This window comes from Beta vulgaris, chromosome 4 (genome assembly GCF_026745355.1).
Source record: "Beta vulgaris subsp. vulgaris cultivar EL10 chromosome 4, EL10.2, whole genome shotgun sequence".
Classification (NCBI taxonomy): domain Eukaryota; kingdom Viridiplantae; phylum Streptophyta; class Magnoliopsida; order Caryophyllales; family Amaranthaceae; genus Beta; species Beta vulgaris.
Genome location: NC_079205.1, coordinates 16,690,644 through 16,701,287, shown reverse-complemented (window position 1 = coordinate 16,701,287; position 10,644 = coordinate 16,690,644).

Here is a 10,644-nt window from a genome sequence, read left to right as displayed (position 1 = left end):
ATCCTCATATAGGTAGTCAGTTGTTTTAAACATGGATGTTTTTCCCTAAAATGATTTGACTGATCATGTTCAAGGAAGCTAAGAAATGCTATGATTGTAAGAGTAACATGCTTAGTAGGGCAAATAAATGTGTGTAAATTATGTGTGTGTTACTTATGTGTGTGTTATCTAAATATATATGTGTTATGTATGTGTAAATTAGATGTCTGCAAGTGGGAACGATAGCGGTAGTGGGTCAAGAATTATAAGAAGGGACAATGCATATTGGGTAGTCAGCCGTGATGGTACTCGTAGGTACCAAGAAGAACCGGATGTTGAGAAAATGTAGGAAAGGATCCTTTGAGATTTGCTAAAGAGAAACTTAATGCCATACAAGAGTATAATCAGCTGTATGGAATTGGAAACCACAACCCTTTCACTCGCCCAGCTATTCAGGCATACACTGTTATCAAGACCTTACCGCGGTTTGAACCATGGGTGACTTTCCGTTGGATTTATTGGAAATTGATAAGTTTGTTTGTGGCAACACCATCCTTGTTGGATGATAGTACTACTATGGATATGATTGATAAGAATCTGATAAGATGGGAAGGAACACCGGATGAGGTGTTAGATGAGATGGAACGGACTAAACAAGCAGCTGGTACACAAAACATGGGCCGGGATGCTGTTTATTGGAAAGATATGTTTAACCGGATAGCCTCACTAGAGTATCAAAGGACAAGAGGGGGAAGAGTCCCTACCCCCCTAACTCTGCTGCTAGCATGGCACCACCTCAACCCCAAAGATCTGGAGATTCCGCTACTAGCATGGCTCCTCCCCAGTCACGTAATTCTAGGGGATCAGGCGACGATTCGGTAGTGCCCGGAATAGTATTTCGGGAAAGTAATTCTTGGATGAGTGACCCCGATTACATTCCAGAAACTCCGTCAACCAGTATTGATGACAGTGGATATGCATATGATCCGTACAACATTCTATAGGATGAAGGAGTTTAGTGGTGTTGCAGGAGAAGATGGTAGTAGATTTAGTTGTTTCTTTTATGTGTAATAGAATTGCCAAGGTTAGCTGATTGACCTTGGGGCAGTGGAATTAATGTATTTATATACTTTGAAGCTAAGGGTTTCAAGCTTATAATGTATTCTGAATTATTTATGATATGAACATGTGTGCTTATATGTGTGAAGTGGAAGTTGTATTCCTTTTGGGAATATGTGTTCAGTAATTTATATGTAATGACTTGGAAATTTTGGGACTACTAAGAATCTTCAATTATCATTTTATAGGTTATGGCGAGCATCGAAGTAACCAACGAAATCCGGCAAAATGTAGAAACTACTGAACAACAGGAACATCCGGATAATTCTCAAAATGAACAGATACGCCAGTTATGGGAGATGAATACCGGATTACTGGCAATTCTGGAAAGACATGAGCAGAATAAGGATAATGAAGAGGGAAAGTTTTATAAGAGACAGTTTGAGGACTGGGTTGCCTATATGGAAAAACTACTTGAAGTAGTGAACTGTCCTCAGAATCTGAAAGTAAAGTTGGCATCTTTTTATCTGGAGGGACCTGCTGATATGTGGTGGGGTAGAATCAAGAAAACCTCCACTCAAATTATTTCCACTTGGGAAATGTTTGTAGAAAAATTGAGAAATAAGTTTTTCCCTCCAGCGTTAAGAAGGAAGAAAGAGAATGAATTCTTGTTTTTAAGACAAGGGCAGATGTCGGTAGTGGAATACGTTGCCAAGTTTATGAACTCTCGCGTTTTGCTCCAGATTTTACTAGTAATGAAAGGGTAAAGTCTATGCGGTTCTTTGAAGGGCTAAACTTGACGTATCAGAAAAGAATTGGGGTTTTATAGTACTTTTGAAGACTTGTATGACCGAGCCTTGGAGTATGAACGCATCGAACAGAAAGATGAAAGTTCAAAAAGGAAGAAGAAGGGGAATGAAAAGTCTGGAGTAGGAGGTAGCAAGAAATTTAAGACAGATACAGCTGGGACGTCTATGGCCTTAGTCCCTACCAAAGCAGGTGAAGGAGGGAAAAAGGAGTGGAAGTGCCGTCGTTACGGGAAAGACCATTATGGGAAAAGTTATGAAGGCCAGAGCATTTGTTTAAAATGCATGAAGACGGGGCACGGAATCAAGGAATGTCCCGTTTTAAACCAAACTGGGAATGCTCGAGGTAATCAAAGGCCTGGTGAAGTGTTACTTCTGAAAGCGGCCGGTGAATCTAGCTCGGGTCATAACAATAAAGGAGGATCGAAGGCAACCGGAAGGGCCTTTGCCCTTAAATCTGAACCATCCGAAGAACCAGAGATTATGTAGCAGAAAGGTAATGTGATTACCAGGACTTTTGATGTGTGTGATTTACCTGCATTTGTATTATTTGACTCTGGAGCATCCCACTCTTTTATTTCAAACATATTTCCATTCCGCATAGAGCATAAACCCAAAGTGACTTCATGTGATTTAAATGTAACTCTGCCTGATAAAACCACTTTTCGATGTAAGTATATGCTGAAAGAATGTGATATTAAAATTGCGGAGGTGGATTTGAAGGCAGATCTGATAATGTTTGACTTGGGTGTGTATGATGTTATTCTGGGTATGGATTGGTTGAGTAAAAATCGAGCTATAATAGAATGTTATACTCGAGTGGTGAAACTTCGGCCCTTCTTAGAAAGAACCATTACCCATCAAGGCCGGGACGGTGCCACGGAAGCACATATTTGTCAGGTAATGGAACAAGGGGAAGTTGGATCGAAATTGATGAATATACCAGTAATTCGAGAATATACTGATGTGTTTCCGGAATATTTACCGGGGTTCCCTCCACATCGAGTAGTGGATTTCCATATAGATCTGATTCCGGGAGCTACCCCGATTTCAAGAGCTCCGTATAGGATAGCGCCAGCTGAAATGGTGGAACTAAAGAAGCAGTTAGATGAGTTATTGCAGAAGGGTTATATCAGACCCAGTGTGTCTCCATGGGGAGCACCAGTGTTGTTCGTCAAGAAAAAGGATGGCTCCATGAGATTATGTATAGACTACAGAGAGATTAATAAAATCACTATGCGGAATAGGTATCCATTGCCAAGAATTGATGATCTATTTGATCAACTGAGGGGTGTGAGTGTATTCTCCAAAATTGATCTGAGGTCAGGTTATCATCAGATGAGGATATATCAAAGACAGCTTTCCGCACTCGGTATGGGCATTATGAGTTTTTGGTTATGTCGTTCGGGTTGACTAATGCGCCTGCGGCTTTCGTGGACTTGATGCAATGCTATTTTAAGCCGTTCTTGGATCGATTTGTGGTTATCTTTATAGATGATATCTTGATATACTCACGGAATCGTGAGGAGCATGAAGGTCATCTAAGAATTGTTCTGGCAACACTTCAGAGGGAGAAATTGTATGCCAAGCTGAGTAAATGTGATTTCTGGTTAGAGGAGGTGAAATTTCGTGGGCATGTGGTGTCAAAGGAAGGTATCTCTGTAAATTCGGACAAGATTAAGGCAGTAGAAGAGTGGCCAGCACCGAAGAATGTGTCAGAAGTTAGGAGTTTCCTAGGTTTAGCAGGTTATTATTGGCGATTTGTGAAGAACTTCTCCAAAATAGCATTACCCATCACAAGTTTAATCAGGAAAAACTCTTGTTTTCAATGGAATGAAAAATGTGAAGCCGCCTTCTTGGATTTAAAGCGGAGGTTGACTAGTGCTCCTATTCTGACCCTTCCTTCAGGAACTGAGGGGTTTGAAATTTATAGTGATCCTTCTCAGGAAGGCCTGGGGTGTGTATTGATGCAGCACGGGAAAGTGATAGCTTACGCGTCTCGGCAGTTGCGTCCTCATGAGAAAAATTATCCAGTGCATGATTTAGAGTTAGCTGCAGTTGTCTTTGCTCGGAAGTTGTGGCGACATTATTTGTACGGGGTTTCATGTAAGGTGTTCACGGATCATAAAAGTTTGAAATATATTTTCACTCAAAAAGATATGAACATGAGGCAGAGAAGATGGTTAGAATTGCTCAAAGACTACGACATCGACATTTAGTATCATCTCGGAAAAGCCAACAAGGTAGCAAATACACTCGGTAGAAGGCCAAGGAGTGAATTAAGCCTCCTATCAGCAATGCCAGATGAACTGAGTAAAGAGATAGAGTTATTTGAACTCGTCTTAGTACGTTCAGGGGAAATTGGAGAAACCATTAATGCTTTAACTGTCCAACCTGATTTATACTCCGAGATTCGGGAAAAGCAAGGTAAAGATGTATTCCTGCAGGGTATCAAAGAAAAGATAAAGAATGGTGAGGCTCAGGAGTTTGCTCAATATGAAGACGGAAGTATTAGACTCAGGGGACGATGGTGTGTTCTCGAGGACCAGGATTTAAGGCAGAGAATTTTGAGGGAAGCTCACAGTAGTCCGTATTCAGTACACCCTGGTAGGGACAAAATGGTTCGAGACCTTAAGAAGTACTTCTGGTGGAGAGGTCTCCAGAGAGATGTAGTTGGGTATGTGGCGAAATGTTTAACATGTCAGAAAGTGAAGTTTGAACGCCAGAAGGCACCTGGGCTATTGCAACTATTACCTATTCCGGAATGGAAATGGGATTCTGTCTCAATGGATTTCGTGTCTGGGTTACCAAGGTCTAGAAAAGGAAATGACGATTTGGGTGATAGTGGATCGTCTCATGTAAAACGGCACAATTTCTTGCAATAAAAGGAACTTGGAATCAGTCGCAGATGGCTGATGCCTACATTCGGAATGTTGTTCGTCTACATGGGGTACCGGTAAGCATAGTCTCTGATAGAGACCCTCGATTTCTGGCTCATTTCTGGGAGAAACTTCAGGAAGCTTTTGGTACAACATTGAAATTTAGTACGACATTTCATCCTGCTACCGATGGTCAAACTGAACGTACAATTCAGGTATTGGAAGATATTTTACGAGCTTGCGTTTTGGAATTCCAAGGGTCTTGGGAAGATCATTTAGCTTTGATAGAATTCTCTTACAACAACAGTCATCAAACCACAAATGGAATGGCTCCATACGAGGCCATGTATGGTCGAAAATGTCGAACGTCGATTTGCTGGGAAGATTTGAGATATAGGGTACCTGTAGGACCAGAGTTGGTTCAAGAGACTATGGATCAAATCCGAATAATTCGAGAAAAGATGAAAATCGCTCAGGATCGTCAGAAGAAATACGCAGACATAAGGAGGAGGAAACTATAATTTGAAGTTGGAGATAAGGTTTTCCTTAAAGTTTCCCCTACCAAGAGCGTAAAAAGATTCGATATTCGAGGAAAACTTAGTAAGAAGTTCATTGGACCTTATGAGATCTTAAAAAGGGTTGGAGAGGTAGCATATGAAATTGTGTTGCCAACTGAATTGTCTCGCATCCATAATGTTTTCCATGTATCGCAATTTAGGAAGTACGTTCATGACCCTTCCCATGTGTTATCTCATGAACCATTGCAACTTGATGAGACTCTTAGCTACGAAGAAAGACCGATCAGAATATTGGACCGACGCGAAAAAGTTCTGCGGAATCAAGTCATACCATTGGTTAAGGTGTTATGGTCCAGTCAGAATTCGGAGGAGGCTACGTGGGAAAAAGAGGCTGATATGAAACACCGCTATCCGCAACTTTTCTAATGTACGGTTTAAATTTCGAGACGAAACTTCTTAACGGGGGAAACGTATAACAGCCGGTAAATAATGAAGGATTCGTATATAATTAAGTAACTTAAATCGTGAAAATTAAATGTGATCGTACGTAGATAATACGTATGATAAGTTGTACGTAAAGATAATTTGTGCTTGCATGTAATTAGTGCTTAGAAGAAATTCTATAAAGATAATAATATCATTAGTTACATGAGAACATTTAGAATCCATATAATATTTTAAGAAGTTGACTTGTGGAAATTGAGAACTATCGGAAGATAGGAATTATGTTTCAACTATTAAGCAAATTAATGGTTATGCTTAATAGGATGGACTTTGGAGTTCCTTTAATATATATGGGTTAAGGTAAATCAAGGAAGTATATGTCATGGATGTTTTGGGGTAAAATAATCATCTTGGGGAAAGTTAGATCACTAGTATGCAATATAATATAAAATTAGTATTAGACTAGCACAAAAAGAGAAGAAAAAAAAAATTCTTGCAAAGGATCAAGTAGGAACAAAGACCTCATTTGACTTATTGAATAAGAGATCACGAGATATAAAGACACCCAAACTTAGTTCACATGTATACCAGCACCTCATAAAAATTTCAGCACAATACGACAAGAAAATCTTGCTGCCCAGAACCAAACATCTTCTCCTCTCTCACTCGCCAGTTCCTGCGAGATTGCAGGGCTTGGCTTCTTCTTCAATTTCTTCAATTTTTCTCTTTAAAACCTTGCATGCAAAGCCTGATTCATATTCGATGCATAAAGGTTCGTACTGAGAAGGTAAAATTTCGAGCTTTAAGAGTCGAGAAGTTCAAGAAGCAAGGCCATTTCATTCAACCAAAGAAACAGTAAGTATTGTGAATGTTTGGGTTGATTTAAGGTACTTTCTTTAGGTATTTTCTTATGAAATTTGGTGTGAATGTTCCGTTGTGTTTTAGGAACAAAAAGAAGCAAGAATCATCGCTTGAGGAGAAGGAGAAGTCGAGTTATTGCTGTTAGAAGTGAAGGTACACCTAAAACAACCCCTTTGGAGTACTAGTTATATACAAAATTTGGAAAACCTATTGAAACGATTTTAAGGATGATTTTCTTGGTTTTAAGTGATTAGTATCTACTGTATATTAGTATTAGATAATAATTAGTCATTGCATGTTATAAATTAAGTGGAAATTATGTTCTTTACTACACTAGAACTAGTTATGTGATTTTTGATGTTTTTCATGAAATTTTGTGTGTGATTGGAATTTGAAGTATTTTGGGATGATGTTGGTTGATGAACAGTAGTTTAATGATGATTAAGAGGTTGCATGTGTAGTATTCATGATTAAAAAGCATCTTATTTGATAGTTGATTTTTACATTAAAAAGGTGACTAAACTACCTTAATTTTCCATGTTCTTATGAGATTATGTTTAGCAAATGACAAGTAGAAGTTTTAAGGGATTATTTCAAAGGTTTTTATCACTAAGCTACTGTATTTTAGTATTGGAACTTGTTTAAAGTTCTTTCTTATTCAATAACACACCAAAGTAGGAAAATTACATTTTAAAAACCGCATTTTAGAAACGAACGTATGTTAGTTTTGTTTGAGAATTTGGATAAATAATTTTCTTTACAAATGATGAAAATTCCAGTAGGTTTAAGGTTGCAGAGAACTTAGATTATTAAGTTAATGTTCAAATTGGGATTCAAGCTAAGTACATCCTTGTTTCCGGAATCTAAAAACACATCCTTTTACTTAAGATAACTCAAGTTCTTTACTAAATGGATTGTATGATCAAGTTTTGGTTTTAATAAGTCATATTGCACCTCAAATTATCATTACTGTCATAACCACATTCAATCATTCCTATTGAAGTAATAAATAGTTTACTTTCAATCACAGAACATTGGTGAATTGTCTCGAAATTGTGATAAAAGGTTTTGAAATCTTTTTGCGTATAGAAGAGGAATGTGTGTATATGTGTGAGGACATGTCCTATAAAAGCTTACAAGCGAGTAAAAAGTAGGAGTTTAACTCCGAATTGTGTGGAGGTTTGCATTTTGATGCACCTCAATGTGTGAACTCTTCTTCTTACGCATTACTAGAAAAATCGTTTTTATCTTGTGTTGTATTGAGAAATCTTTGATTAACTTGTGAACATTTGGAATGCGTAAATTATTAATATGTGGTGTTTCAAAACCATGTATTTGCAAAAGAAATCTTGGAGTGTGAACACAAATTATTTTCAGCCACCATAATTAGTTTTTGGAGTTGATATGTGTACCAGCGTAAGCGGATTTTGTTCTGTGAACCTATCCTGGTGGGGGCAGACTTTTGTGCAGGAAATAGCAAGCTAAGGTAGGCTGATGGAAGGCTGTTGTGAAGTCATGTCATAACAATCATATGGGAATCAAGCTTGAACATGATCATATTTTTGCAATTACAACTCTGTTTATGTGATAAATATTTGAAAGTATATTATGATAATACTTTGGGCCTGTAATAACTAATCTTTTAGTGTGATGAATGTTTCTTTTAAGATTAGCTCGTAGAGTCAATTCAGCCTTATTAATGGGTTGACTCCCGCAAGTGACAGCCTCTGTATCATTGATTATGATTTTAGCTTCCGCGAATGCTAGAAAATATAGTTTTAAATTAATTTAAGGTCGGTTATGAAGGGGGCTATTACATACAGGGTGCTCAACAACAATCCTAATAGACATGTGATAATCATTAAAAGTTTGGGATGTAAATTCACCAGCATTGTCTAATCTTATTCTCTTTATTGTATGATCTGGGAATTGAGTTCTTAATCGAATTATTTGAGCCAAAAGTTTTACAAATGCAACAGTTCTACTTGACAAAAGTCTCACATGTGACCATCGAGTAGAGGCATCAATTAATACCATGAAATAGCCAATGGTCCGCATGGAGGGTGAATAGGGCCACAAATACCTCCTTGTATTCTTTCTAAAAACGTTGGAGATTCAGTGGCAATCTTATTTATAGATGGTTTAGTTATCAATTTGCCAAGTGAGCATGCAGAGCATGATAATTCATTTGACCGAGGAATTTTGACATTCTTTATAGAATGTCCAATTGAGTTTTCAATGATTCTATGCATCAATCCTGAACCATGATGGCCTAATTGATCATGTCAAAGAGTAAATAATTTTCTGTTATCTAACTTCTGGTTAGATATCATATTAATTTCAATCGAACGTATATCTATGCGATACAGTCCCGAGAAAATTGCTGGCAATTTTTCATACATGTATTTCTTTCCACATTTTTCTGCCATGAGGCATATAAATTCCTCTTGTTGCACCGTCATTGTCTCCAAATGGTAACCATTCTAACGTACATCTTTGGAACTTATGAGGTTTCTTCGAAATTTACTCGAATATAATGTGTCATTGATTATCAGTTTTGTCCCATTTGGAAATATGATGTAGGCCTTCCTAGAGCCTTCAATTAACTTGGTTGTCCTAGAGATTGTGCTAACATTTGCTTGGAATATTGTATGTTTTGAGAAATACTCTTGATTTTTCAATATGGTGTGTGTTGTCTAACTGTCGATAAGACATTTTTCTTTGGTTCCAACTTCTGGTAAATTCATATCTTCATAAATAATAAATATTACGATCAGAATTAGTAAATACATATTTTATTAATAATCAAATAGGGGATATATGAAAGTAAATATTGAAGCAAATTAAAACAAACTAAGCATATTCATGCAGTGTTATCTAGAAAAAGTTAGTTTCAGCATTATCCATAAAAAATCTTGGGGAAAATCGACCTCTGTCACGTAGGTCCACTTTCTCTCTCCCTTTAATTTCTGTTTTTATGTTTTGTAGGTCCACTTTCTCTCTCCCTAAGGATGGGAATACTGACTCATTAAAATGACAGTTGGCGAATCGTGCCGTAAATGAATCTCCAGTTTTTGGCTCTAAATATTTGATAATTGATAGAGAATCAAATCCAAGATATATTCTCATCCAAAATCTTTACGATGCGTTCCATGTAATTTCTGTTTTTATGTTTTGTAGGTCCACTTTCTCTCTCCCTAAGGATGGGAATACTGACTCATTAAAATGACAGTTGGCGAATCGAGCCATAAATGAATCTCCAGTTTTTGGCTCTAAATATTTGATAATTGATAGAGAATCAAATCCAAGATATATTCTCATCCTTCTTTGCGGACCCATTTTAGTGTGTTGGGACGAAGCAATAGGTACATGTACAGTGCACTCAAAAATTCTCAAATGTGAGACATTCGGTTCTCGACCTGATACTAATTGTTACGATGAGAATTTGTGATAAGTTGTCGGCCTTAATCTTGCCAATGCTATTGCATTTAATATAACATGACCTCGAGTAGAAGAGGGTAATTTTGATCTCATTATTAATCATCTTGCAATTAATTGTAGTCTCTTAATCAATGATTCAACAAGACCATTTTGTGTATGTACATGAGGTACAGGGTTCTCAACAACAATCCTAATAGACATGCAATAATCATTAAAAGTTTGGGATGTAAATTCACCAGTATTGTCTAATCTTATTCTCTTTATTTTATGATCTGGGAATTGAGTTCTTAATTGAATTATTTGAGCCAAAAGTTTTACAAATGCAACATTTCTACTTGACAAAAGTCTCACATGTGACCATCAAGTAGAGGCATCAATTAATACCATGAAATAGCGGAATGGTCCGCATGAAAGGTGAATAGGCTCGAATACCCTTTCGCCGGAGACTACAGTGTCAGAGTGTGAAAGAGTGTGAGAGGACAGAGAGAGAGACTATGAGAGGACAGAGAAAGACTAAGGGAAAAAAAGAAACCCGCGTACATGTTTTTTGGGAAAATGAGAGTGCATATATTGCTGCGGTTTCTTGGTAGAACCGCGGTAATATATTTTTTAAAAAAATTTATATATTGTTGCGGTTCTACCAATAAACCGCAGCAA